This window comes from Lathyrus oleraceus, chromosome 5 (genome assembly GCF_024323335.1).
Source record: "Lathyrus oleraceus cultivar Zhongwan6 chromosome 5, CAAS_Psat_ZW6_1.0, whole genome shotgun sequence".
NCBI lineage: Eukaryota > Viridiplantae > Streptophyta > Magnoliopsida > Fabales > Fabaceae > Lathyrus > Lathyrus oleraceus.
In genome coordinates, this window is record NC_066583.1 from 631,089,018 (window position 1) to 631,095,280 (window position 6,263).

The window sequence follows — 6,263 nt, forward strand, 5'->3', positions numbered from 1 at the left end:
TGCAACTTGAATCAGGATATCTGGTGGGCAGCGTTGGACGCTGGGAAAGCATGGCGTAGCGTTGCTCCTGTACTGGATCACGAAAGATCACTGGCATAGTGTCGAGATTCTCCATTCTGAAAAGTTAGGTTAAAAATAGAGGACACCTGAAATCACAAACATTGCAACTGTTAGTCTAAACATAAATATATATATATATATATAGAGGACACGAAAGATCACTGGCATAGTTTCGAAATTCTCCATTCTGAAAAGTTAGGTTAAAAATAGAGGACACCTGAAATCGCAAACATTGCAACTATTAGTCTAAACATAAATAAATATATATATATATATATATATATATATATATATATATATATATATATATATATATATATATATATATATATATTGAAATAGTAAAAGTAGAGTAAAGGAAAAAGAAATCATGGGTTGCCTCCCATGCAACGCTTATTTAACGTCGTTAGCTTGACGATTTGAACTTTATATATCAGAGGTAGGAACCGGAGGGTTGATCAGAGTATGGCCAGGGCAGTCTGTGGGGATGTCACCTCCTTGATATTGCTTCAGTCTTTGTCCATTTACCATAAATGGATTACAGGAATTGTTCCGAATTTCAACTGCTCCAGATTTGAGGATTTTGGAAACCTTAAAGGGGCATGTCCATCTCGAACGTAGCTTACCTGGAAAAAGTCGTAATCTGGAATTGAAAAGGAGAACAGAGTCGCCTATATTAAAGTCCTTTTTCATAATCCTTTTGTCATGCCATGATTTGGTTCTTTCTTTGTATATAATGGCATTCTCGTAAGCGTTCTGGCGAAGTTCCTCCAATTTGTGGATATCGAGGATTCGCTTCTCGCCAGATGCTAGGTAATCTAAATTCAGGGTCTTAATGGCCCAATATGCTTTGTGTTTAAGTTCAAAAGGTAAGTGGCATGACTTTCCATAGACTAACTGGTATGGTGTAGTTCCAATAGGGGTTTTGTAAGCATTTCTGTAAGCCCACAATGCTTCTGTTAGCTTTTTAGACCAATTTTTTCTGGATATTGAAACAGTTTTTTCCAAGATTTGCTTAATCTCTCTATTTGATACTTCCACTTGACCATTAGTCTGAGGATGATACGGTGTTGCTACTCTGTGTTTTACTCCATACTTTCTTAAGAGCTTATCGAATATCATGGATATAAAATGTGATCCACCATCACTTATGACAAGTCGTGGTACTCCAAATCTGGGGAAAATATTGTTTTTAAACAACTTGATGACTACTCTTGTGTCGTTGGTGGGTGAGGCTATAGCTTATATCCATTTGGACACATAGTCGACAACTACCAAAATATACTTGTTTCCCATCGAAGATGGAAAAGGTCCCATGAAATCAATACCCCAAACATCAAATAATTCCACTTCTTGGATGTTCTTAAAAGGCATTTCGTCGCGTCTTGATATGTTTCTAGCGTGCTGGCACCGGTCATATTGGACAATATAAGTATGGACATCACGCCATAGTGTCGGCCAATAAAAACCATCTTGAAGGATCTCAGCGTATGTCTTGGATGTGCTTGAATGTCCACCATAGGGTGAAGAGTGACAATGCTCTATGATATTTCTAAATTCTTCTTCCGGGATACAACTTCGAAAGATGTTATTTGTTCCTCTTTTAAAAAGGAGTGGTTCGTCCCAATAGAAATGTCTTACGTTTTTAAAGAACTTCTTCTTTTGTTGATAATTGAGGTCAGGTGGTATGATATCAGCGGCTAGATAATTCACAATATCAGCGTACCATGGTACTCTGCTAATCTCTGAAACTGTTCCAAAGTTGTCTCTATCAGTTTCAATGGGAACGGTCTCTAACTTAGCTATTAATCTGTCATAGGTGAAATCATCATTTATAGTTAAATGGTCTCGCTTCAAATGGTCAGCAACTACGTTTTCTTTACCTTTTTTGTCTCGGATATCTAAGTCGAACTCTTGTAGCAAAAGGATCCATCTGAGTAACTTAGGTTTCACATCCTTTTTGCTTAGAAGGTAACAGATAGTTGCATGGTCTGTATAGACTATAATCTTAGATCCGACAAGATAAGACTTAAATTTATCAATTGCAAAAACTACAGCTATGAGTTCCTTCTTTGTTGTCGTATAATTGAGTTGAGCGGCATCTAGGGTTCTACTAGCGTAATATATCACATGTAATTTCTTATTTTTTCTTTGTCCTAAAACATATCCTACAGGGAAATCGCTAGCATCATACATTATTTCGAAACGTTGAGTCCAATCCGGAGTTTGTAAATTGGGTGCTGAAATTAGCGCTTGTTTTAAATGATTAAAGGCTTCGATACATTTTTCATCGAAAATGAATTCAACGTCTTTCATCAGAAGGTCGGTCAGGGGTTTTGTTATTTTAGAGAAATCTTTGATAAAGCGTCGGTAAAAACCGGCGTGTCCAAGAAAACTACGGACTTCTCTAACAGTCTTAGGAGGGTTAAGGTTTTCTATCACTTCTATCTTTTCTTTGTCGACCTCAATGCCTCTTTTAGATATTATATGTCCTAACACTATGCCTTCTTTAACCATAAAGTGGCACTTCTCCCAGTTTAATACAAGGTTAACTTCTACGCATCTTTCTAGGATTTTCTCAAGATTAACGAGGCAATTCTCAAAGTCAAACCCACATACCGAGAAATCATCCATGAACACTTCCATAATTCAGTCGAAATAATCTGCAAAGATTGACATCATACAATGTTGGAAAGTAGCTGGCGCATTGCAAAGTCCAAACGGCATTCGTTTGTAAGCAAACATTCCGTAAGGACCGGTGAAGGTTGTTTTCTCTTGATCCTCGGGGTGTATGGGTATTTGGAAAAATCCAGAATATCCATCCAAATAACAAAAGTAAGAGTGTCTGGCAAGACGCTCAAGCATTTGATCTATGAATGGAATGGGGAAATGGTCTTTCCTAGTTGCCTTATTGAGTTTCCTATAGTCTATGCACATACGCCATTCGCGTTCTATACGTTTAGCCACATGCTCGCCCTTTTCGTTCTGCACGACTGTGATGCCTCCTTTTTTGGGTACCACATGTACATGACTTACCCATTTACTATCGGAGATCTGATAGATTATAATAGCTTCTATCAGTTTAAGGACTTCCTTCTTTACCACCTCACTCATTACAGGGTTGATTCTTCTCTGATGTTCTCTGGAAGGTTTTGAATCCTCCTCTAGCAAGATCCTGTGCATACACACGGATGGGCTTATACCTTTTAAATCAGAGATATTGTATCCTAAGGCAGAGGGGTATCTTCGTAAAACATTCAAGAGTTGGTTTGTCTCGTCTTAGTTTAAGGTGTCACTAACTATTATTGGGCAGTTCATTTCTTTATCCAAAAACTCGTATCTTAGGTTCTTGGGAAATTCCTTAAGTTCTTGAGCTGGTTTTTGAGAGTTTGGTGAAAGGTCTAGAGTAAGGGCCAAACATTCGTTAGTGTGAGGTTCCGTTTCCTTTAGCTCGTCATCCTTTTCATTCGGGTTTGAAAATGGTTTGATCATAGGTTCTTCTTGATCAAATTCCCTTATGCATTCATCTATGATATGAATCACGTAACATGCGTCTCCTATGATTGGTGCCATCAGGAACTTTGAAAGAATAAACTCTATCTTTGCATATCCAACTTCGGAAGTTAATTTTCCTCTTTTAACATCTATTATAGCTCCGGCTGTTGATAAAAATGGTCTACCTAAAAGGATAGGGATATCGTCGTCTTCCTTGATATCCATGACCACAAAGTCTGTCGGGATATAAAGTTGACCGATCCTAACGGGGATGTCTTCTAATATGCCTACAGGATACTTAACAGATTTATCGGCTAATTGTAGGGACATCTTAGTTGGTTGTAATTCTCCTAAGTTTAACTTTTTACACAGGCAAGGGCATTAAACTCACACTAGCGCCTAAGTCTAGGAAAGCTTTGTCGATCATATGACTCCCTAGAATGCAAGGTATAGAAAAACTCCCAGGGTCTTTCTCCTTCTTAGCAAGTTTATTCTCGGAAATAAAGTTGCATTCCAAGGGTTTGGGATCGTCAAGCCTATGCTTGTTGGTTAAGATGTCTTTGAGAAATTTGGCGTAAGATGGAATTTGGGTGATGGCTTCGGTGAAAGGAATCTCTACATGAAGTTTCTCTATTACTTTTATAAACTTTTGGTATTGGTTATTGATTTTGGTTTGTTTAAGTCTATGCGGAGATAGGATTGGTGGTTTGTACGAGGGTGGTGGTTTGTAAGTTTTATCCTTGGCTTCTCCTTCTTGGTCGGTTTATTTTTCGGGTTCCACTGGTTCCTCTCCTTGGTTGGTAGGTATATCTTCTTTAGAAGCTTTGGACTCGCTCATTGCTGGGTTATAAGGCCCTTCGTAAGCGGTCTCACTTTGTAATATGAAAGGGTTAGCTTGCCCTCTAGGGTTGAGTTGAGGTTGTCCAGGGAATTGTCCTCCAGGTGTAGTTTGTGGGGCTTGGTTTTGTGCTGCCTGTGAGATCTGGGTTTCAAACATCTTATTTTGAGTAATTATCTGATCAACCTTAGTCCCTAATTGCGTTATCAGTTCGTTTACGTGAATGTTCTGGTTTAGGAATTCTTTATTTTGCTGAGTCTGGCCTGATATGAAGTTCTCCATGATCTTCTCAAGGTTAGGCTTCTGGGACACAACTTGCATAAGTTGATTCGGTTTTTGGGCTTGAAAACCTTGTGGTCTTTGAGGTGTAAAATTTTGGATAGGGTTCTGGTTTTTATAGGAAAAAATTGGGTGATTCTTCCATCCAGGGTTGTAAGTGTTTGAAAATGGGTTACCTTGGGCATATTTCACTTGGTCGGTGTTCAAGTCGTTCAAAAGGTTACATTCTGCCGATTCGTGTCCTTTAGATCCACAAAGTTCACACTCTGTGTGGACTACCGCTGCGGTGTTAGAGTTTGTAGAAATATGTTCGACCTTAAGGGCTAAAGCGTCCATTTTCGCTTGCATCATGTCCATAGAACTTATCTCATGTATTCCACCTTGGGTCTCCTTTTTCTCTACTGATGCTCGTTCAGTTCCCCATTGGTAATGGTTTTGGGCCATATCCTCAATTAGGTCACGAGCTTCAGGGTAAGGTTTGTTCATCAGCGCGCCACCAGCGGCACCGTCGATGCTCATTTTATGTTATAATGGAGTCCATTGTAGAAGGTATGAACGACCAGCCACTGTTCTAGGCCATGGTGTGGACAAACTCTTAACAGCTCTTTATATCTCTCCCAAGCTTCAAAAAGTGATTCTCCTTGGTTTTGAGTAAATCTAGTTATTTGGTTTCGAAGAAAAGCAGTCTTACTAGGGGGAAATATCTAGCAATGAATACTCTCCTAAGGTCTTCCCAGGTAGTTATTGAGTTAGCTGGAAGTGAATCTAACCACGAACGTGCTCTATCCCTGAGGGAGAAAGGAAATAATCTTAAACGAACTGCATCAGGTGAAGCACCGTTGGATTTAAAGGTGTTGGCCAGTTGGATAAAGACTTTTAAATGTTGATTTGGGTTCTCAGTAGGGAGACCCGCGAATAGGTTCTCTTGCACTAATTGCAGTAAAGATGGTTTTAGTTCGAAATTGTTGGCAGGAATGAGGGGGTTTACTATACTAGAACTAGGTTCCTCGTCAGAGGGTCGGGAAAATTCCTTAAGAGGTCTCCAGTCTTGATTCTCGGCCATAGCTTTCTTAATTTAGACGAGTAAGAGGGGTGTACGAGTGTAACGCTTGGGTTTCGCTAAAGGATCTACTAAATTTTCGGTACTACGGGTTCTTCGCATTTACCGGCTAATAATGCCTTAGTCTAGACGGTGTAACAACAAAGTACGAAATTTGACGAAGTTGGTCCCCGGCAACGGCGCCAAACACTTGATCGCTGTATTCACAAGTGCACGAATCGGGTCAGAGTAATATAAAAGATTATCGATTCCACAGAGACCAAATCGTCAATCTATCGATTACTATTGTTACGATGTTTATCTAAGGCGGTACAAATGAGATATTGATGTCACAAAATAACAGTAAATAAAGAAAATGATAAATACAGTGCAGATAAAGATAGGCTTGAATGTATTTCATGTTAGTTTAATGATGCTTCGATTGTCTAAATAGAACTACTTATGGGGAAATATTTTCTACTCTTGGAAAGAATCCATTTAACAGGAACTGTCGCTTTCGCGTATTCAGAACCGAGTTTAACCTTAAATTAA

General features: G+C 39.1%; 1 non-coding gene across 1 annotated transcript; it reads left to right on the forward strand.

Moving 5' to 3' along the window:
• The first annotated feature begins 5,245 nt into the window (after positions 1-5,245).
• Positions 5,246-5,352, forward strand: LOC127089069 (small nucleolar RNA R71). Its single transcript, XR_007790848.1, has one exon. It is a non-coding gene; the product is annotated as a small nucleolar RNA R71 (small nucleolar RNA).
• Positions 5,353-6,263: the final 911 nt, after the last annotated feature.